This window comes from Podarcis gaigeae (genome assembly GCF_964106915.1).
Source record: "Podarcis gaigeae genome assembly, chromosome: 7".
Classification (NCBI taxonomy): Eukaryota; Metazoa; Chordata; class Lepidosauria; order Squamata; family Lacertidae; genus Podarcis; species Podarcis gaigeae.
Window position 1 is genome coordinate 90,279,711 of NC_139683.1, and position 24,356 is coordinate 90,304,066.

General features: G+C 44.9%; 1 long non-coding RNA gene across 1 annotated transcript in view; it reads right to left on the bottom strand.

The window, feature by feature from the left end:
* Positions 1-457: 457 nt before the first annotated feature.
* Positions 458-24,356, bottom strand: part of LOC310848991 — a 38,125-nt gene continuing 14,226 nt past the window's right edge. Inside the window, exons 2-4 of the long non-coding RNA XR_014566712.1 lie at positions 8,495-8,554; positions 2,082-2,177; positions 458-1,656 (exon numbers count right to left, since the gene is read on the bottom strand). This is a non-coding gene — a long non-coding RNA (uncharacterized lncRNA). The remainder of the gene's footprint in view (positions 1,657-2,081; positions 2,178-8,494; positions 8,555-24,356) is intronic.

Here is a 24,356-nt window from a genome sequence, read left to right on the forward strand (position 1 = left end):
TATAAATGTGCTGATACAGGTATCCTTCCTTATATTCAGGGCTCATAAATAAGCATGATCTTGTCATGACAGGATTAGAAGGCACACAGACTTCTCATAACTTTTTACATAAGTATCTATAAGGGCTGAGGCAGAGGGGATAATTTCTATATTCCATCACAGGGTTGAAAGGCACCTCTCCTTTCAGTGATTTCTTGACGTTTACTGTGAAAGGGCAGATAAGTATTCACTTATTCCAAGGATATCAGCATGGAGCAAAATAAGATTGGTTATGTTGCTCTGTTTCATCATCATCTTCACCATGTGATCTCTCCTTTTCTAGAATGGTGACCTGAGAAATGTCAGGTGAGAATTCAACCTATGTGTTACCACCAAACTCTGACTAAAGGAATGAAGAAACTGCAAGAAGACTAGCCATCTCAGCCAAGGAAAATCCCCTGCATAAACAGGCCTCAGCTGGTCAGGTGATACTTCCCAACTATAAAAAAACAGCTTCCAAATCAGATTGCCCCTCCAGCCTGAGCAGAGGTGCCAACTCTAAGAGGCCCCCAATGTTGAGAGCAATCCGTTGCAGAGGAGGCCTATCGCAGAGCCAAGTACAACAGGGAGAGCCTGGTGGCCCCTCCTCTTCCTCCTCCTGGCATGGGCTGGTGGTGGTGGCAGGAGGAGGAGGAGGAGGAAACTGAGCACCAGAAAAGACAAGCCGCCAACCATTGAAGCCATACTGCCCCTTGGCTCCTCCAGCACCTCTGCGTCCCTGCACATTGTGTGTGTCATCGCGCACGCGCATGCCCCCCATCTTTTTCTCAAGTTGGTGTTTGTGAATTTGAGAGACTAGACAAAGGGAGCCCCTTTTCAGTTTGCAACATGGAAAACAAGGGAGCCGGCCATGGAGGAAGATTCTTCCGTGGGAAATTTGCTGTGCTTCTGTGCTATGCGCTGAGAAAGGGGTACCTTTATAATCAGGCAGCATTAAAGTCAAATATGTGTATGCATGAGAGAGAATGTGATGTGTCTATGTATATGTTAAAGGGGGGTGTAAATTGAACAGTTACTAGTCATAGCAATGAGCCATTGTATGAATTCACCAAGCCTCATGGAGAAGGTGCCCTTAGTCTGCCCATGAAGAGGGAATCGTGCACATTTCCTGGTCAATATACATAAAGTGTTGTGGAATGTGCATAGCTTGACTGAATTTTGTACATGTGCTGGGTAATGTAGAGTGTCCATTCAGTATGTACAGTCTCAAAGAAACATGACTTTTTCTAGCTATAGTTCAGAATTGTGCTTTCTAGAGCAATGTTGGTTCCATCTTTGAGTTAGATATACATTTTCTCACAACCACTGTGACATTTCTCATGTGTAAGGAATGCAGGTAAAGCCTTCTATGACACATGGTGCATCATCTAAAACCAAAGTCTTGCTTCAGGACTATTGTTTTTACTCATATGCAATGGTGGAAATATAACTGAGCAATCCATCAGCAAAGCCGCATTTGATTACAGTGTGCTGCAAACATTCTCTCTCAGAAATCACATTGACGTTGCATACCTGTGCTAAGTTCAAAAGTCAGGTGTGCTAAGAATGGTACTCAAGACTTGGCCTCTTGCTGCAGTCCTTGACTGTGGAGCCATCAATGCCAATTCAGCTTACTTCCTAAAACAGAAAAGGCACATTATATCATAAGAAAGTTCAGGGGAACCCTTTTTTGGCAGTACATTTGAAGAAATTGAAAGTATAAATGCCCCATTAAAAAAGCAAAGAACCCCCCCAAAAAAAAAATCAGGAGTTTAATCTGCTAGCTGATGGAGGCGTGGCATTGGTAATGAAGCCTCTGGCAGTAACTGATTGGCTGAACTTCTCCAATCCTTAGATGATCAGAGTAGAGATAAAGCTCTAAGGGAAAAGAGGTACAGGAGTGCCAACTTGGCCCCACAACTGTGGGTGCCTGGGGCCGTGGGTGCCCAGCCGCTTCATGGGGAACTTTGTGGGTGCTCAGGCACACAGGCCCTCAGGGAGCTGGCACCTATGAAGGGGTAGAAGAAGTCAGTAACTTATTTCAGATGTAACTCTTCACTCACCCCTTCTTTCCTGGCCAGGGAAGGGGGCACCATTTTGTGGTTTGGCCCAGGTGCCAAAACGTCTTCGGCCAGTATCATGAGCTGCGGCAGGAACATCTTATGGAGTGAAGAAAGGAGACAGAAGAACATTTGCTTCTCTAAGCTTCTAACACCCCTTAACCATTAAGGGAAGGGAGCTAGGAGCATTGCAGTTGATACAGCCTGAGTATGGTTTTTGTCATTAACAGCACCGGGTAATCTGAAGAAGGTTGTTAAAGAGGCTGCTCATCTCCCTTGCTGCAAGAATCCTCTTGGATTAGCAGGATATTAATACTTCTCCCGTGTCAGGATATGTTTCATGGGATTTGTCAATCTCTGTCGTTACCCACATTTAACTCTGATCTTATTATTGAATGATATAGATTGTGTGGTATACAGATATTGTAAAATTAAATGCATATAAAACATCCACACCATAGTTTAAAGAATCCTGTGAACTGTTGCTTGCTCCCCTCCACAGCACTGCAGCACCCTTGACAAACTACAGTTCCCATTATTCTTTGGGCGAAGCTACATACTTTAAAGGTGCGGTGTGGATAGCCATAGATTCTGTGCCCAGTCCTGCCTATGCTAGCATGGAGCTGAAACCAGCATTCCAGAGGCCAGTCTGGCATGTTGACTATGCAGGGTGAGGCTGCTTTATATCTTCAGGAAGTGAGGGGGCGAGGCGAGTTTCCTGCCAAACCTGTTGATGTCCTTTCTATTAGGAGGGTTTCTTCCAGCCCCGCTCTCCAATCCTTTTAGAGCTCATATGGGTTTTATCTAGTTTAACCCGAGTGGAAATCCCGATTAAAACCCTATCCTGATCATGTTTATTAAACATACACTTGACTTAAGTGTCACCCCTAATTTAAACGCTGCATAACTGTATTTGCTCCTTTAATTCAATCATTAGGGACTCAGCAGTCTCTCATTGCCTCCTGTTTTGGAAATTAGCATCATAAGTAACTACCTATAAAGATCATCCAACAATCATTATGTCTGGCTAATTAAATGTCAGGAGATAGTTCTGCTTATTCTTCCTGAGAAAGTTCAGCAGCCTTTCTGAAGCTGATTTGCTTCTGAAGAGGAAAGAGTCATTAAAAAAAAAAAACCTGCAAAAATTAATATTAGATGCTGCCATTGGTTCATCACTACGGTTAGTATTATTAACTTGCAAAATACTATCACAATACACACCACAGAATTATAGCATTGTAGAGTTGGAAAATACGCCCAAGGGTCATCTAGTCCAACCTCCTGCAATGCAGAAATCTCAACTAAAGCATCCATGGTAGATGGCCATCCGACCTCATTTTGTTAGTTTTGGCCCAGTTCTCCAATCTGTTAATAGCATCTTGAATCCTGATTCTGCCTCTATGGCATTGTTACTTCTCCCCCCCCCCCCAGTTTGGTGTCAAATTTGATGCGCATCCCCTCAATTCCTTCATCCAAGTCATTTATAAAGACGTTGAACAGCACCACCCAGGACAGAATCCTACATCACCCCACTTGCCACTTTTTCCCAGGATAACGAGGAACCTTAGTGAGTCCTCTTTGGGGTCAGTCAGTCAACCAGCTACAAACCCACCTGACAGTGACCTGGTCCAGCCCACATTTTACCAGCTTCTCTTCAAGGTTATCATGGGGGACTTTGTCAAAAGCCTTAGTGAAATCAAGATATACTACATCCACAGCCTTCCCCTGATCCACCAAGCTTGTAACTCTAGTTTTCAAAAAGAAATAAGATTCGTCCGGCATGACCATCATGGCAGATAACCTCTCTGCTGCAGGGATGTGGGAGCATACATGTGGGGCAGTATATATTGCACTCCCCATGGAGTGTCTCTCAATGAATGCTGGACCTTGCATTATCAGCTATGAAGTGTGGGTAGGAAGGAGTGGGCAATGACTATGGGCCCTTCTACTAGTTAGAAGAGCAGGTTTTGACACAGTTTTGCCAAACTCAGATAATTTCGTCTCATGAAACTTATAGGGAACCACTAGGAATGAGGGCTGGTCTTAGCGTAGACATCTAGGGTCATCTTTCTTGTTCATGGTAGAGTGACTAGTATGATGTTCTAATATGGTCTCCCATCCAGGCACTTGCAAGATTAAAGTCACGTAACTTTAGCAGGGTTGCTACACCATATCCCTAGAGAGCATGACCTCAGACTGATTGAGGGATTGCATATTGTTATGAATGGGGGTGAGGTAACATCCCTCTAAGTATGGGCCATTAAGGTAACAAAGGAAGTGGCTCTGTGCCAGGCCTCCCTCAACTCGCTGGTAGTTAGCAAGAAAAAGGCCAGAGTTGAGAGTTGATTTACAGTATTTGTGCTAGAAGTTAGGAGCTGGCAGGCTGCAGGCTGGGCAGCTGGAGACAGAACTATGCCTGATTTCTGATGGAATCCAAGGCTGCGGCTATGAGAGAAGCAAGACCCACTTTGGGTGTTGACGTTGTGAGCTCCTCCATCATAGGTTGCACTATTGTGTAAATAAACCATATATCATAAAGACACCACAGTCTCTGCTGTCCCTCATTCTGAAGAAAACCAAACATTTATAGTACAATTCATAACTGCAAACATAATTTGGACATAATGCCACCAAATCAGACCATTAGTCTATCTAGCCTGGTGCTGTCTACGCTGGCTGAGGCCCCTCCACACGTCCGTTTGTCCTGTGATTTCAAGTGATTTCAAGTCATGGGTCTGAGGGGGGTTGCTTTTTGTTAAAACATGTATATGCAACCCTTCATCCTATTTGGATTTCAGAGTGGTGTACAGTGTAGATAAATACAATAAAACAGAATTCTTGGAAGCAAATGAAGATTTGCACAGATAAAAATGCCTAGTCAAATAAAAATGCCTTTGGCTGCCACCAAAGAGATTATTGTGATGCTGGTGCTGAATAAGCACACACTCTCTACTGGGAGAAGGTATAATTATTCAAAATAATATATAAAGAGAGACACAGCAAGACAATGGATATGCAATACATGCCGCTGTTTGTTGGTGTTTTTTGCTGGTAAAATCAATTTAATCTTCTTGTTTTTGGAAATAATGCCCAATCCCATGTACTTCCACTACACTTGATTAAATAAATAAATAAATAAAAATTCCTTCCAGTAGCACCTTAGAGACCAACTAAGTTTGTCATTGGCATGAGCTTTCGTGTGCATGCACACTTCTTCAGCTGAATCTTTTTTTTTAAATTTGTTTCGACTATGGCAGACCAACACAGCCACCTACCTGAATCTTGATTAAATAATTTGCGATGCCACCATCATCCCAAAACGGGTATGGTGCCTTCAAGGGACTTCTTCCTCCCTTATGGTGGAGCACCATATTACTCAAGACATGGAGCTGTTGCTGAAAATAGCATCCTTATGTCAAGCTCTCCTCCTTTCCCAGATAAGCGGCACATGTTAAGGTTTTGTTATCATTTCAGGTATCCCCCGGTCCCCACCAGCAGCAGTTATGATGTGGAGGGGGAGGGGGAAATGGTACCTTGCAGTGACATCACATGAATTATCTGCTATATAAGGAGGGAGAGAAATCACATTGAAATCCCCCCCCCCCCCCGCGCCATAGCAGCCTCATGTTTTGCATAATGTGAAATTCTGTCCTTTAGTGAGAGGAGCAAAGGACTTTGCTTCTAACAGGTTTCTACATGTGGATCCCCTTGATGAATGAGAAGACCCCTGCTCAGACTGGAGGTGTCTTCAGGACTACTCAGGATGTGGTGACAGAGACAGAGTGGGCAAAGATTTCCAGCCACATTGGAAGTGAGCATCCTGAAACAATGTCTTGATCAGTGTATGACTATATCTGGGTCAGGGCTGATGTGGGGGTTTTCAAAGCACTTTTAGAGATACTCCCCCCCCCCGCCCCCGCCAGCCAAGGAGCCTATCTCTGTGGGGGTAGCTTGGTGCTCATAGAAGCAGGGGATAACTGGAGATAAACAGGTGCTTTCTTCTTTTTAGAGGCACGTGAGGTCAGCTGTTAAGACACAGCAGAGGACAATAGGAGTTCTTTTGCCTTTCAGCCTTGCCTCCTGACCACCCAGTAGAGGAAAAATCCCTGCAGTTTCAGAGGTTTCGCACTGGAAAAAGTGGTGCGCAAACATTGTGTTTCCTGTGAGGTTACACATTGACTGAGAATGTTCAATTTGTTCACAGTAAATCACTCTCTCGTGTTGCTTTTAAAAAATGACTTTCTGCCTCATTCTACACTCATTCAAGTTTAATTAATCTTCTAACAAGCTATCTGGGGTTTAAATTTGGAGGAAGAAGAGCCCTATGTTTTTCACTGGTGTTATGCTGTAAAGCACTGTACATTGGTGATACTATAGAAGTACAGCTTTAAGGTCAAGACATGGAAACCTATACAAAAATCAGCACAAATGCTTCTTATGTTGGTTTACATGAAAGGCAATTTCCCTGGTTTTCATTCCACATAACAGATCATTAGTAGCTTTAGTATTTAAGCACTCCATGCAGATCTGACCAGAAATCAGATACTCAGTGAACTGGAAGTTCTGGACCAAATATAAAAAGCTAACACAGAAGTCAGACCACTTGCACAAGTCCACTAGTGCAAACAGTTCACATGTTACATTTTAAACTGTGGTTAAGAAAATACCAGAAAGAAAATAGCAAAATATGGTAACAACTATCATAATACTCACACGTAACCATTTACATAAATGTAAATGGTTGGGTTTCCCCAATTGTGGGTGGTGTACAGATACTTTCATTACTGTTGGTTCTGCATTATTGTGGAAGAATGTGCCCATATCACACTGCAGTGGCATTTTTCATGAAAAACAGCATATAAATCTTTTAACGTAGGGAAAATATGTAAATGCACACATACCATTCATTCACAAACAGGTGGCACTGTATGTGTACTTGGGACATTTACATTTTTAATACCCCAAAATCAATTCAGTTTTCTATATGTGAACCCTGTGTTTTTTATATAACCCTGTGTCCTCATGTATATGTATCTGTGGTAAGTTATTTTGCATATGTGGAAGCATTATATGTGAGGTATCTATAAAAGTCTGTGTGCATATATAAGCTATTGTGTGGGTGTCTTTTATGTGCTGGCAATTACTGAGCAGGAGGGGGGTCCATTTGACACCCTACGCTGCATGTTTCACACCACATATGATGATTATTCCTCAGGAGAATTTTATCTGATTGCCATATAACCACCTCTGAAATCTCTTCGCTTTTTCAATGAAGCACGAAATAGGGCACTGCTGAAAACCCATTGCATTCCTATTCAGTATGGTAGACTTGCATTGAAAGTGTTTTCCATCCTACAGACATTTTTTTAGCACTAAACAAAGAAAAATTAACCGGAATCTTGAGGACTTAAACCTGCAGTCTTATGCACATTTCATGAAATGTTCTGCAGAATGGGCCTGATCCAGCCCCAGGTAAACACTGTAAATGGCGGAGACTGTGTACTACTCACTCAAAATCGACAAAATTGATATTGCTTAATTTTGGCTGGAACACTAACTAAGCAATTTTAGTGGGGGATCTGGTTAAAACCTCTCTGTGACTCTTTCCATCTCTCTAAGAAAGCAAAGGAAATGGGAAGTAGCACAAATACGACAAGAAGCTGCAAATTTTTTCTTCTTTTTCTTTTACAGAATATAGTTCTCATTTCGGAGTGGGAAAATGAAACCTACATTTCAAAAAAAATAGGACAGGAACTTATGCAGCAAATAAATACAGTAAACATGAATGGAGACTTCTGTGAATAAAGCCAGGCCCAAAGTTAGCTGGACTCTCTGCAGCTGTGTTCTTATCTGGCCGAAGGAAGTAGAAGAACAACAAAAGAGGCTAAGAAGCCCTGGCTGATGCATGGGAAAGCCATTGGCCGGCAATTGTGGCTGCCCTTCTGCTGAGCAAATAGTTCAAACTGTTCACTCCCATCTCCCATTCTCTCCCTGGGACATTGTTTGTGTCCTTGCATTTCATTCTGCAAGGAAGATTGCTCTCTGGGCCTATAAGCAAACAGTCCAGAAAAAGAGCCAACTAGCTGCCTCTTTTCCCTGGAGAACTAGCATTTTTAGTCCCAGCTCCAAGCTGTCAATGAGCTGGAGAGTTAATGTCAGTATCCTGAATTAATTGCTTTAAGCTGCAGCAGCCAAAATGTGCGCCACCAAATGTCCAGAAAATGTTTTTTAATAATGTTTCCTTTCGTTTCTGTTTGGGGTTTCTGTTGTTGTTTTTGCTCCAAGCACACAGGCCCTCCCTCTCCACTGGAATTGCCTCCCCAACTATAGGTTACGCTGGCTAAAAGCAAAGCACTTATGGTGAATTACAGTGAATGGCTCGCAAGGTATCATCAAATGGAGAGAGAAACACTTACGTGTTCTGGGCTTGCAGCTGCCGTTGTCATCCTATCAGATATTTCACATTAGAGCCTTGACTATAGGAAGAAGGTGATGGATGAGAGAGTTAGGAATAAACAAGAGCATGTTTACATGTAAATATCTTTGAAAATTAACTTCCCAAAATGGTGTGGAAATTACAAAGGGAAAAAAGGCATATGAATGGTAAATCAATTTATGTTTAAACATGCTATATTTTAAAGTGCTCCCCTGTGCGAATGGCCCTCTTTAAGAGAATGAAATAATAAACCAATTTATATACCAATAGAGAGCTGAGATCCTGAGTGCCGTTGTGTAAATTTTCCCCCTTGACTTTTCATTATCTACCTGTGCAAAATCAATCTATATGTATGGGATCAACATACAATTGGAGAGATAAAAGGCGAAATAAAATGTGCTTTGCATATCCCCAAGATAACAGGCACGGTTCCTCATTCTCCTTTGGTTTCCAGGCAGATGCTTCCCCCCACCCTTTTTAAAAAAAAAAATCAGGTTGTAAAGGTAAAGAAAAATGAGGGGGCTGTGTGGTAAGTGTTTACTTCTTCCCCAGAAATATTGATTCTGTTAAATGAACTATGATTAATAAGTAACCAAGGAAATACCAGGTTAATTTTGCACATAATTTATTGTACTTCAGGAGAGTGAAAGGTATCTCGTATTTTAATTTTACAGGGTATGCTGCATGTGTTTTAAAGGAAATTTCTATAAAACACAAAGCAAGGGAATAAATCACTATTAAAAGAGCCCCATCTACTGCAACAAGAGAAGTTCGGCACATGCTTAAGTCACTATGCCTGAAATAGATTTGACATAAATCTGCACAAATATAAGATGGAGAACAAATATAAGATGGCTTGCCCATAGTACATGTAAAAAGGATCTAGGGGTCTTGATGGACCACAAGCTTAACATGTGTGATACAGCAGCAAAAAAAGCTAATACTATCAAACAGAAGTCTAGTGTCTTGATCAATGGAAGTAATAGTACCACTCTATTCTGCTTTGATCAAACCACACCTGGAATACTGTGTCCAGTTCTGGGTGCACAATTTAAGAAAGACATTGACAAGCTGGAGCGTGTGCAGAGGAGGGCAACTAGGCAACTAAGACGATCCAGGGTCTGGAAAGCAAGCCTTATGAGGAACGGATGAGCGAGTTGGGTATGTTCCAACTAAACAACAGGAATAACTTTATGACAGTAAGAGCTGTTCGACAGTGGAATGACTTTTAAACAGAAACTGGATGGCCATCTGTCATGGATGCTTCAGTTGAGATTCCTGCATTGCCGGGGGTTGGACTAGATGACCCTCCAGGGTCCCTTCCAGCTCTACAATTCTGTGATTCTATTCTGCTGGATTCTGTCCTCTGTTACCTACGCACTCACAGTAATGCTGTGTTCTCAGAGGTTGGGGAAGCACCATAGATCCATTGTGTCCAGGCTCCTAAATTTCTTGGCCACTTTTGAAGGTCCATTGGGCACTGGGAACAGGAAACACTTATAATCAGTTCTCACGTATATGTTCATGTTTGGTAGTAGTTGTTGTGTAAAAGAGCATTCACAGATCGAGCACCAGAAAGGAGTGAGTTAAGCTGCAAGGCAGCAAGCGTGCAATGGCTAAAAGGTACATCAAGAGGTCTATAAGCATTTGTGAACTATATCATTATTTGCCCCTTAGAGTGTGTATGAAAATAACTGAATGTGAATTAATTACTTAGTTAACACTCTTGAGTGTGTTTTTAACACGCCCCTTCTTACGGCTGGGGGAAAGCGGCTTCCTCTGGTGCACAATTCCCCAGCACTGAGGTCTGCATCTAGATATGAAGCCTCAAAGTGGAGTCAGTCATCTTGGTCCTTCCCTCTCAAACACCATCTTCCCTCTCAGCAGGACAGCATTTCAGAAAGACATGTGCAGCTGGTGGGTCCAGTATTGCAATGTACTCTGGCAATACTATATCACAATACTACATCACTGCTGGGATGTATGAATCAGGCGTAGTACAATCAGAGCGGTTAAAGCATGTTAAAAAGAGAGAGAGACCTTTCAGTTAAGAGGTAGGAATTGTTTGTTACATTTGTGTTAAGATGCAAAGGTGAGACCTTATGCATGTAGCCAAGGCTCCACACTCGTGCACCTAAAAATATTAGGAGACACAAACTCACACAGGAGATTATAAATATTTCAATAAAATAAATAATATAAAATAGAGTTGTGCCATTTATTAAGCTCCACGAGCCAGAAGTTGCCCCCACATAGTTTGAAGTCTGCAAATCTTTCCATTAAATTCTAATGGGCCTGAGATCTTTATTTTCAGTGGTTTCAGATTCCTCCTACACAGGGCTTTAAAACTAGAACACTACATGCATCACCCAGTACTTGAGCATTTGTGAAACTCCTTCCATCTTTCTTATTTGCTTCTTTAGTCTGCAAACCTGCTTTGTGTCAGTCTGGGGTGTGTGGATTGGCTCCCTGCAAACTTCCATCAGCCATCATCACTTCTTGGGCTTGGAGTTTCTCATTCCACCTGCTGAATGTGTGGGTGCAACTACAAAAATCTCTGAAGTGGGACATGGTTGGGAATGACTGAGCCATCACTTGGCAACATCAGTCTTCATTTGGGTCCTATTGATGCGCCAACTCCAGGATGGGCCAGCTATTTGCCTGCCCACTTACCTTCTGACCGGGCCGACATGAGTGACGGGGCTGCAGGCGTAGTAATTTCTCCACCAGTCCCCCATGCCCCACCACTGCAAGGCCAGGGCTTGGATTGCCCTGTCTCCTACTGAGGGTGGAATCCAACATAGTGCTAAGGCAATCATTCTATCAGCTCAAGGATTTCTGCTTGCACAGCTGAATGTTCTTCCCTTCTTCTCCTGCTGTGCAACCCCTAAATCTGTTCTGGTTGTTCCCCCAACCCGCTGGAGAAGAACTGGTGGTTTGGGGTGCATGTGCTGGGGGGGGGGGGAGAGACAAGGGAAGGTCCCTTTGCACAACTAGAAATCTTTGCTCTGAGGGAGCAGGTTAATAAAAGACCACCCTTAATTTGTCCATCAACATATGCTCTCTGGACCAGTGGCGTAGTAGCGTGGGTTATCAGCACCCGGGGCAAGGCAAGTAATTTGCGCCCCCTAACCCATGGATTTGCGCCCCCTAACCCATGGATTTCCCTAACCCCCAGATGTTGCGCCCGGTGCGGCCGGCCCCCCCTGCACCCCCCACGCTACGCCACTGCTCTGGACTGGAATGAGAGGCGACACTCAAGTACAAAAATACAACAGTTAAAAATACAAAGACAATAAAATGCAGCATAAGAACTTCCATTTCTAGTGAAGGGGGAAATAAAAGAAGCCAGCAGCTTGGATTATAGAATAAAACACAATGGGTGGCATGTTTGGTCTGCACAAGCATTTCAGCTTGCCAAGTGTAAAGATTTCCCCTCTCCTCCCTGTGCGCTTTTTGTGGGTTTCTCCTGACCCCGTGAGCCAATTTGGGTGGGACATGGAGAAGGAGAGGGGAGAGCTCCATTGCACTAGCAGAAGTCCTTGGGCAGGGCTTCCATTGGCAGGACATGTCACGGGAACCCAGTGGAAACTCTGAGAAAGAAGTTGTGTAAAAGTGCTAGGTGAATAAGAAGGTATTTGCTGAACAGTCCATGGAGGAGAGCCTCATGGGGGAGGGGGCTATGCAATGGCCAGGATGGCACCACGGAGACGGCCTCTCCCTAGTGTCTTCCTGCCACTGTGGGGCAGACAGATCAGGGCTTCTGAAGAGAAAGTATGGGTAAGCATATGTGGGAGAAGGCACCCTTTCAAGTAACCTAATCCTAAAATGGAAAGGGGCTTCAAGATTGAAACAACAGCACTTTAAACTGAGCCTGAAAACAGATTGGGAGCCAGCACAGCTGATAAATCAGTGGCGTATTATAATACAAGGTCTCAGTCTGCAAACTTTGTGGCTCCGTTTTGAACCAACTTGTGGTTTTCAGACTGCTTTGAAAGGCAGCCTAACATAAAACACATTGCAATAGTCTCAGCAAGGGATTGCCAGAGCATGGGTGACTATGGCCAAGCTATCTCCATCCAGATATGATTGCAGCTGGCGTGCAGCTAATAGAAGGCATTTCAAGCCATGATGTTTCTGCTGGAAGACCTACTGCCCTGACAATGGACTCAGTGGGCAAAACCCCAACAGAGTAATCTGGTTATCTTTTGAAGCAACATACACAAGGAGTCTCAGGTGTATTAAGGAAGAAGCTTTCATGGGCTACAGCTCAGCATCTGTTGAGGTGGGCTCTAGTCCACAAAAGCTTCTGCCAAAATAAATCCAGATGAAGTTGTGCTGGCCCCGTTGTGTGTGCCCTCCACTGCCTGGGGTGCACACATGTATTTAATGCATTTATTCATTCATGAAATTCATCTCCCACCCTTCCTCCCAAGGGAGCCCAGGGCAACATGGAGCCTTGTCAGACAATTGGCAATTGTGCTGGTCAGCTGGCTGGTGGAGAAGTGGGGCCAGCCGGGCAAAATCCACAGCTAGGCAAATGACTGCTGGTTTTCTGCTTGGAGAAATATGAGTGCAGCCGGAGCATCTGGGTGGGGATTTGGGGTGAACTACGCAGGCAAAACCAGTTTGCATATAAAGTTCCTTTTCCAACAAGGGATAAGCATGTCAAAAGCCTGCCTCACATGATCTGAAACTCAGGCAACCACTTTTACTTTCTATTGCTTTTTTACTGAGAGACTTACATGGGGGATGTGCTTCTCAGCTCTGCCCCTGATATCAGGTGAATTTAAAAGTGTCAGACTTTGCGCATTGTTCTATTCATGTCTATTTAGAAGGCAGACCTGTTTATAAATTTAATGGTGAGAAGCTGAGGCTGGAGAATTTTGAACCACACCATCTCAGTCTGCAAGTGAAGGTCACATTTCTGAATGCTTCTTCCCTCTGTAAAATACCTCTTGCCTTGACCAGCACACCAAGGAGACACCTAGACTAAGCCCTGCCTCCTAATTTTCTACATGTGGCGAGGTTACATTTTTAAAAGTTCAGCTCTGTATCTGTGGTCTGAAGTGGAATATTCCAGAATTCAACTACCTTATTCTGTATAAACGGTGGATATGGCTCTACGAGTAAATGGGCATAGAATCACAGCTTCAAAGGTCAAACCCTGCACTTTTAGATTCTCTACATAAAATAAAGGTTACCTAGAGACTCTCCTTCAATACCTGCCCCCCAAGCAGCCACCTGCCACATTATGGATCGGATGAAATTTGTAAACCCGTTTTCAAGAGCTGGCCCATTTTAGATGTTTCTTAAAATCTTATGCATCCTGCCTAAAAGACAGTGACTGAAAATCACCATGCCTTTATTGTAGTGCAGACCTGATTAAATTCATTCCTTTATTTATTTGAACTATTTATAGAATTCATTTAAGGGTTCAAACCTGTCTTTAAATTGTTGTATCGAAAGGTTACATAAATTGGGCAAGGGAGGGAAAGATATTTAGTTCCGGAATGGAAGGAGTTTTGCAGCTTCACAAATCAGACTGACGGGTTTGTACCATTTGAGAAATATTCCCATTCCAATCCAAAGCCTCAAAGGCAATAAACACAATATTCTCCTTCCATTCTACATCCTCTTTTGTGGTTATTTCTTCACGTGATCATGTGTATTACTGTGCAATTATGATCCTATTATGATCAAGCCTTCAGTTTTGTGATTTCAGAGTTGACACCCTAAAAATAAAAAGCCTAATCCAGCACTGCAATTTAACTTTTGGAAATGTGGCGTTATCACTTGTCCAAAGTGCTATAACAAGGGTTTGAGGGTTTTGTTTAGGTTCTTTTTTGGCAGTAATTCAAAGCTGAGAAGCTTTCAATGTGAAATATTATTCCAAAAAAATCAAACTGGAATGCTTTAGACTTGATGCATCCCTTTGTTTGTTTGATTTTGGCTGCTCCCAGTTAAGTCCTGACAAACCCCAAATGCTGCTGCCAGTTACATACAACTAGTGTATATTAACTATCAGATCTGGTCAAAATACTACATATCATATAAGGTATGGAATGTAGTTAGATGCTTGGTGCTATTGCATGTCAGCTATCAAATACGGGCAAGTGCTAAATAGGTAGTTAATGACGAGGCTGGAGATTTTTGAACTGCACCATCTCTAGGGTCATGGTGGTTTAAGGGCCTGACTCTGCAGAATGTCAATCAATGAGTTCTAGTTTCTTTTACCATTTACTTGCAACAGAGAAGATTACACTCTCATGGTTTTGCTTGTTTGCCCAATTCAGCTGAGTGGATGCGATCCTCTTCCTCTGTCAACCCAGCTACCAAAGCAGAATCAAATGCATCTTATCTGCTGTTAACTCAGGCTGTGTTTGCAATATCTGGAGCCACACATCCAAGACATGGGAGGGAGAATCAAGATACAGCAGGTGGGATTGCAGCCCAGAGATACAGCTAAATCCTACCCTCAGCTATAAACTGTAAGTTGCAGGAGGGGCAAGTTGTTCTATAGCCAACAGTGGGAAAGCCCTGGATGCACAGTTGCATGACTGCAGCCCATAATGCCTTCTTCACGCAGGGCTCGGACACACTTTCTCCTGGTTTATTCCATAATTTCTAGGCACAGGTTCAAGAAGTTCTCTTTTGTCCCACCACTTTCCCCAGGAAAACCCACTCCTCACTGCTGAAACAGAACATACGTCAATCCTCAAAAACCTGATTGTCATTTGTTCCAATTCAGCAGTAAACAGCAGGCTTTTCCTGGGGAAAGCGAGAGGACAAAAGAAAAACAAAAGAAATACCTGTGCCTGGAAATCATAAAATAAACAAATAAACAAACAAACAAATTATTATTATTATTATTATTATTATTATTATTATTATTATTATTATCATCATCATCATTATATAGAAGTGTGGGTGAGCCCTCAGTATACATTTTTTAACACTTTCCCAGTTTATTTAATTGTATTGTGATCCCAGTCTGGAACTCTTGTGATTCAGTAATGGGGTGTGGGATCTGTAACAATCCAAACCTTGGACTGCCTGATCCCTTACATCCCTGCCCGATCTCGTAAGATTTTTAGGGGAATCTCTGTTGGTGGTCTGCCATGCGTCAGAGGCATGCCGTGTGGGCCTGAGATTAGACAGGCCCCCTCTTTGCTGAACTTCAGGCACATGGCAAATATTTCAGCAGGCATTTTCAGACAGTATTCGGGTTCCTCTTTAGTTTTATGAAAAAAAATCATTGTTTTATTCTCTGTATGGTTTATTTTTATGTACTCCACTTAGAAATGCTAAGTGGTCTATAAATGCCTTAGCTAAATTAAAATAAACTGTTTTCCACAAAATTGCAGTTCCTAGGGCTTAGGTGGGAGCCAGCTGGTCTCAGACCAAAATCTGTGTCATAAGAGCTTGAATTTCTACCAAGAATTTTCAGCACCTTCAGAAAAACCACAATTTTCACTATTCTTGAAAAGGTGTCTGTGACAGTTACACTGGTTTCAAATGAGTTTTACAATTTAAGGTCTTACTCTTAAATGAGAACAGAACAATTTGTTAGTGAAGCTATAACAAATGCTAACCCTGCTTGTTGGTTTTTCAGTATTTGCATCCCACCTTTAAAACAAACAAGCAAAGAAGTAAATAAATACCATGGCTGATTACGATGCATCATAAGCACACAGCACACAGAGGAACTGAGCCATTGAGCAGGATTTATGCCTCCACAAGCACAGCCCAAGTCTGCAAGGGCACTTGCTGACAAGAAGGTCAGGCGAAAATGGGACACTTTTGATTAAGCAGCAGGTTCCAAAGTCAAATGGCTGATACCCCCTTCTCAAAGAGATGAAATAACACCAGCTTGCTGGGCATATAATTCAAATCAGAAAGATACCCCGATCAGCACCTTGTTTTAAAATGGGGGAGGAATGTGCCGATACAAATGTAGGGCTATGCACTGTGGCATCACCTCAATAGTGTAACAGGGTGGCAAATACCATATTTTTCGCCCTATAGGATGCACCGTCCCATAAGGCGCACCTAGTTTTTTTGGGGGGGAATAAAGGGGGGGATTATTTTTTTTTTCCCAGGCACGGGGCTGGGGCGGGGGAGGCCAGAGCTTCCCCCGACCCCAGCCCCCAAACAGGCAGCTCTCTGCAAGCCGTGGGAGCCCAGCGCTGGCTCCCGCTGCTTGCGGAGAGGTCCGCGAAGCCTGGACACGCTGATCTCAGCGCGCACAGGCTTCGGCATGAGGGCAACTCTCCGGAGAGGTCTGCGAAGCCTGGAGAGTGAGAGGGGTCAGTGCGTACCGACCCCTCTCGCTCTCCAGGCTTCAGCGAAAGCCTGCATTCACCCCATAGGATGCACACACACATTTCCCCTTCATTTTTGGAGGGGGAAAGTGCGTGCTATAGGGCGAAAAATACGGTATGTGGTGAACTGCCCTGTGATCATCAGATGAAGGGCATAATATAAATGTAATTGATTAATTAATTAATTAATTAATTAAACTTGCCAGGGCTGCAGGCCTTGAAGTTCCCTTCCTTCTTTAACCACAAGCATTGAACGGCACTCTTTCCCCCTCTCTGGCCATGCGTCTTGAGGAAACATGTCATCATAATATTATATAATACAGAGTAGTACCTTGGAGCAAGTAGAGAGTGCCTGTCCTTCACACTCGTAACAGAGGAGCAAAGCTTCCTTTTGGAGGTAGCAAGGTTCCCAAGAGGTCCTGTAACATCTCTCTTATTTAAAATGGAAAACTCCACTTGGTAGCCTTCTGCAAACACTGCCCAGATATTACAACTTTGGCTGCTGCTCTCATAGCACTGCGAAACATCATGTTGTTGCTCCATACCACAAGACTTGCCAGGGAAGGCATGGACCCCAGGCAACTCACCTCTGTGGAACAGCCCCTCTCTGACATGACTGAAAGCAATTTATTTATTTAACAATATAAAAGCACAATACATACCATAAAGGTAAAGAAACCCCTGACCATTAGGTCCAGTCGTGACCGACTCTGGGGTTGCAGCGCTCATCTCGCTTTACTGGCCGAGGGAGCCGGTGTACAGCTTCCAGGTCATGTGGCCAGCATGACTAAGCCGCTTCTGGCAAACCAGAGCAGTGCACGGAAACACCGTTTACCTTCCCGATGGAGCAGTACCTGTTTATCTACTTGCACTTTGACGTGCTCTCGAACTGCTAGGTTGGCAGGAGCAGGGACTGAGCAACGGGAGCTCACCCTGTTGCGGGGATTCGAACTGCCAACCTTCTGATCGGCAAGTCCTAGGCTCTGTGGTTTAACCCACAGCGCCACCCGCATCCCTCAATACATCCCATAGTAACAAACAAAAACAATACCATGGCGGGGGGGGGGGAGCGGAGTTTAAATGGCTCAGGATGACAATACATCAAAAATCACTTCCTCCATGAAAGGCCCAGAGGGTGGCAACAGGAGATTAGGACCTTTTCTGCATTGGCTCCCTGTTTGTGGAATGCTCTTCCCAGGGAGGCTTGCCTGGCAGTCTCGGAGCAACATGCTGCAGCCCCCAGAACGGAGAACAGGCATAGGCGTGGCTGGCGCGCATCCCGGGGGCGTGGTGTGTCGCCTGTGGGGTCAGTCATGGTGGCACCCTTTCCCCAAATTGTTCCCAGTGCAGGTCGCTGCCCCACCCCCTTCGTACGCCAGTGTTGCCTGGCACCTTTGTTACACAACTTTCGGCCAAATAAATAATCTATGACCTTTATCGTTGTTCTTGTTAAAATTTGTATCCAGCCCTTTATCCATAGATCTCAGGGCAGTTCACAGCATAAAAATACAAGATAAAAACATAAAATATATAGTAAGAACAAGAACAAAACAATAACACCCCCCAAAAAAAACATCCTACAAACACATTTAAAGGGTATAAGATGTTAACCAGCCCAAGGCCTGGCTGAAGTGGAACATTTTTACCTGGTGCCTAAAGGTATACAATGAAGGCATCAGCTGAACCTCTCTTGGGATTGTAGAATAAAGTGAGAATTTGCATGCTTTAAAGCTTTGGGGTGGGGACCACCATGGGAGGGGAAAGAGGAAGTACAAGGTCTGGCTTACCTGGTAAACCCATGCCTAGGGTGTAACTACTTCCCCATTTCTGAGAATCTAGTTCAGGCTACTGATACACACACACACACACACACACACACACAAACACACACACCTGCACATAAAAATTAGCACTCCATGAATGAGCTTTGGCTTACTTGCTAGTTCTCTAAACAGACCTGGGGGTTTTTATGGAGGAGTATTTATTTGTGTGAGACCTAAAGTAAAGGTAAAGGTACCCCTGCCCGTACGGGCCAGTCTTGACAGACTCTGGGGTTGTGCGCCCATCTCACTCAAGAGGCCAGGGGCCAGCGCTGTCCGGAGACACTTCCGGGTCACGTGGCCAGCGTGACATCGCTGCTCTGGCGAGCCAGAGCCGCACACGGAAACGCCGTTTACCTTCCCGCTGGTAAGCGGTCCCTATTTATCTACTTGCACCCGGAGGTGCTTTCGAACTGCTAGGTTGGCAGGCGCTGGGACCGAGCAGCGGGAGCGCACCCCGCCGCAGGGATTCGAACCGCCGACCTTTCGATCGGCAAGTCCTAGGCGCTGAGGCTTTAACCCACAGCGCCACCTGTGTCCCTTGTGTGAGACCTACCTGTAGTAAAAAAAAAAAAAGTAAAGGTAAAGGACCCCTGGGTGGTTAAGTCCAGTCAAAGGCAACTATGGAGTTGTGGCGCTCATCTCGCTTTCAGGCTGAGGGAGCCACCATTTGTCCACAGACAGCTTTTTAGGTCATGTGGCCAGCAGGACTAAACTGCTTCTGGTGCAACGGGACACCGTGACGGAAACCAGAGCGCATGGAAACGCCGTTTACCTTTCTGTCACAGCAGTACCTATTTATCTACTTGTACTGGTGTGCTTTTGAACTGCTAGGTTGGCAGAAGCTGGGACAGAGCAACGGGAGCTCACTCCATCGTGGGGATTTGAACTGCTGACCTTCTGATCCGCAAGCCCTAGGCTCTGTGGTTTAGACCACAGCGCCACCCACGTCCCCTTCTACCTATAGTATGAAGTGATGACCCAGCAAAACCACAGTAAGAACTAGGCCTAAGCTGAACCTTTCTCCCCAGCCTGCATTCCACAAAACCTCTCTGGAGAAGCACTATAACCATGTGATGCTGCCTGAAAAGGGATTTCGCTGCTTGAATTCAACCATGCAGCCTGATTCTATGGACCATGTGTAGCCCCCCTGCGCCCTGCTCTCTGGGCAAATCAAGTCTCACACTGAAAAGAGATGCAAAGGGACTGCATAGAAAGGGAGGGGCATGAAGGCAGGGCTGATCCTGGTGGCCTATTGGAAAATGATTGGGGTGCTGTAGCTCACTTGATAATGGAAAGCACTTTTATATTCCATTTTTATTTTTTAAACTCTGATGGTTTGCCATAGTGAAACTCCTGAAGCAGCTATCCTAGGCGTAGCTTATTTCAAAATAAAGGACTCGAGCAGTTTTTTGCTAGCCTGGTGCATCTTAAGGGGAATTCAGAGACTGTATTTTACCATAACAAACTTCAGACATGGACAAAAGGCACAGAAGGGTGGGGACCATCTCCAGCAGACCATCTACAACCAGGTAAGATTTATTGCAAAGAGCACTGTCCTCTCAGGTCTTCCTGCACCTTAAGCAAGAAAACACACTAAGGAACACTTTAGCACAGATTAGGGAGGCCTTAATTGCTTTTGCTTTCTAAAATTGAAGCACCTAGGTAGACAAGGAGGTTTCCATTTTAAAATTAAATAAAGTAAACCTGGCAAGACTGAAATCACACCACCCCTAGAGTAGACCATAAACCTGCTACACTGAAGGCACACCCCTAGGCATATTTACTAGGATGCACGTCTCCTTGGATTCAGTGGGGCTCCCCCTCCCGCGCCCCAAAGAAGTCTGCATAGGATTGCAGCTTTAAACAGGTATTGTCTTTCTTTTCTTTTTCTAAAAAAAAAACAGGGATCGAAGTGTCTGCGTGAAAACTATTTAAGCCCGTGCTTAAGTTTTCGCTCGTGTCATCCTTGGTGGAGCACGTTCGCGGATGTCAAGTCAGTTACTAATGAGCTAAACAATTGCGCCTAGCAATTAGCCTCCCGGTAATTAAATCGCATTTATGGGATTAACGCCCCGCGGTTCGAAACAAAGCTGAGACATGATAGGGAAATGCGTGCGTCCCGAAGCCTCGGCTGGATCCGAATCGCCTCTTGTTTGCTTTGAAATCAGACAAAGGATGCGGACAAGAATGTCAATTTCCCGAGACGCCTCTCCTTTAAATGCCGCGCCGTTTCCAGCGAGGCCAAGCGCCGCTTTCGCCTCCTTCTCCTGCGACCAGATACCAGAGGCGATGGGGGGCAATAAACCGGGAGATCTCTGTTTTGCAGGCTACTTATTACTTCTTCCGGCTGATAAAAACTTTTACTTTCCACTAATTTCACGGCGGGGACCGCGAGGGAGGCTGCGGGGGGAGGGGGCAAGAAATGTCAACACAGAACTTCCCGGGAAGACGCGAAAGTTGATTCAAACGGAAAACGAGGAAGTTGGGATTGTGAGAAAGAAAACGGTTCCACTGTAGGAGGAAGAGCGATAAGGAAAGGAGAATTAACAGCGGCTGTTTCTCCGGGGAGACAGAGCCTCTTTCCGATGGACTTCTTGCCCAGTATCTCCAACGATCTCCGCTAGGATGGAAGCAATCATTTAAAGCAAACGACTCTTCTGGCTGAGAAATGAAGGGTACGGTCCAGCCATGGCTGAGCATTTTCAATTGCCGAGGCGCTCAGTGGAAGAGAGAAGCAAGCGTCTCCGTGCCTCCCAACGAAATCGGCTGAGACGTGCAGCCCGATCCTATGCGTGTCTCTTCAAGCAAATCTCGCCGGATTCCACGCAGGTCGCTCCCAAGTTAGGGTGACAGGACGTGGAGAGTGTTGACTTGCGCCCCAAAAGGCATTGCGATTAAAACACCATAGAACTCTAATAACAAAATGGTGCGGAAATCTAGACGTCATTAAACCGTTCTCAATTCAGCCGAGATGTTAGGTTTCGTTGTGAACTTTGAGCGCTGTGGAGGATCTGTCTGAATCCCTCCCAGGCCCGTGTCAAAGGAGAGCCCAAGCTTCCATAAGAGATGCATGGATCGGGAAACAGCAGGCCGGGAGGAGGGCTTTGGCACTTCCTCGCCCTTTCCCAGCGCAGGTCACGAAGACAGATGGAGCCAAAGCGTGGTTACTGGGTTGCACGAGCGCGAGCGCTGCAGAATGCGGATTCATTGACCCCTGCACACCTGGGCCTTGACCCGCGCGGCCTTGGCTCGTCATTGAGTTGCGGGGCTGGTTTTCAAAAAGGGAATTTGGAGGATAGGTTTATGGTCAGTTACAAGTCACAGTGGTGAGTAAAGGGATCCTGCCACAGGCAGAGGCAGAGCCAGACTGAGGCAAATGGCAGGCTTGCCCGCTCATGGGGGGCATCTGATGAGCCCCCGCTGGAAGAGCCAGCAAAGCCACCCCTCTTCTGCTCCCAGGGTTAAAGGAGGAATAAAGGACAACCTTCCTTCCCCCGCGGGGCCTTCCAACACCTTCGTCTGAGTGCATTCTAATCTGCGTGGAAGACTGATTCACACAACTCAGGGTGGGCATAAAACCGATTAATTACATCGCAGGAAGAGAGAAATCACCTCCTAAATGCCTCTTCCTGGGGCGACATTATGCGTGTAGAGCAGTCTTCCTTTAAAACAGGGGTGTCAAAAGAGGGCAGACGTTCTCTGGCTTGTAGGCTGCCGCGCATGCGCTGAAGAGGCGGCTTTCTTGTGTCAAAAAAAAAAGCGAGAATAAAAGGTGAAGGCCGGTGGCGGCTACACGGGCCACATGATGAGGTCTGGCGGGCCGGATTCAGCCCACGGGCCTTGTGTTTGACACCCGTGCTTTAAAACTATATTAAGGCAATACCTTAATGGCTATGTCAGCTGTTGTCAGCCCTCTTTGTTGGGCTCTCCAAGGCTTAGCAGCTGGAGACGTGTGTGGAATAAAGGGCAGGTCTGTAACAGTTTGCCAGTCCTGATAGAACCTCCCTGTACCCCTGAGCAGGGGACCCTGAGGACACCGAAAGGGTGGGCTTTTACCTCCATGCAACCCTTGTAGGCTTCCTAGAGACATCTGTCCTCCTTTGAGAACAGAATCGCTGCTTGGGTGGCCCTTGGCTCTGACTCACGTGCTTCCGTTCATCTGTAAACTGCCAGAGATCCACTGACAGTCAACTGATGTCCTTCAGCCATGTGGTCCCCACTGCCAACACAGAGCTTAAGGTCCACAGAATTATGAAAAGCCTCATCCTGCAAAGCAACTACAGATGAGGCAGTCAACCTCTACTTCGAACCTTACATGATGGAATGTCTCCTTCCCTGGCAGATGCATAACTAGTATATCTGCTCAGAAGTCTCCCTGACATGCTTATTTTCTACCTACAGGGAGTCGCTTTCCAACACAAGTGCCTCACCTGCAGTCTGAAGTGGTATAGCCCTGGCGGGGGTTGCCAACACCCTCCCACCCCCAATCTCCTAGTTGTGAGAACAGGGAGATAAAATCCAACCTGTAGAAGTAAATCTAAAAGATTAGCACTGTCACTCAATCTAATTTGACAAGCAAATTGAATTAAAGTGGACTGTGATTCACTGTCGCCAGTTAACAGGCTTGGGATGGCAAGAGAATTGTTGCTCTCTGGGGGGCAGTGAAGAAAAGGAGAAAGACACCATAGAAGAACTTCTTCATCTAGGCGATTCCCCACCCCCTTTTCCCTGTGTAGTATTACTATTTCCAGAATATTCATACCCTACAAGATACGGTACTTAAAATTCCTTATTCATTTAAACATGAAAGGGATCTTCTTATTCCAGATGCCAGAATATCTCCCATTTGTTGTAATTTCATCAGGAGATCCTAAAACAGTTGTATACCATCCTTCATTGTTTGGGGGATATCAAAGTGGTATACAATCAATAATCATAATAAAAATCAATAATAAAACAATTAACTACAGCCTCCTTGATAGCTGTAAATCAATAATGAAACAATAACCACAGCCAATCAAAACCAGCCTAGAACAAAAGAAGGTGTCTGCATCAAGGAAAACTGGTGCTGGAGGGATTAAGTGGACATTACAGTATTAGACTAATACCCCCACTTTCTTCTATGGAGCTTAAGGTGGCATACATGATTATCTCTTCACCAGTTTATCCTCACCACAACCCTGTGAAGAAGGTTAAGCTGAGAGTCAGTGACTGGTCTATGTAACCCAGTAGACTTTTTTATGGCTGGATGAGGACTTGGACCCCATCTTGCGATTACATGGCAGCTCTTGAAGGGGTGGTCCTAAACTGGGGTGCCACGCCTGAAAAAGCACCCTCTTTTGTTGTGGGGCACGGTTTCTTTTCCGATAAAGGACGTACCTAAAGCAAAGCTGCAACAGAAGATCTCAAAAGCATGTCAGACAAACCAGAAGAAACATGCAGCTCCAACCTATACAAGGCCCTTTTTGTTCAATGCAGCTTATCTCAAAGTGTGGGTAGGATTGCAGCTGTAGGAAAAGGAGCTGTTTGATTACTCCTTTCCATCAATGGCACTCACTGAGCATTGGGCTACCTTGGAGACAGCATGGGTCGTGGGTTCAAGCCCCATGCTGGACAAAACAGCCCTGCATTACAGGGAGCTGGACTAGATGACATTCACAGTCCTTTCCAACTCTACAATTCTGTGAAAGGCTCC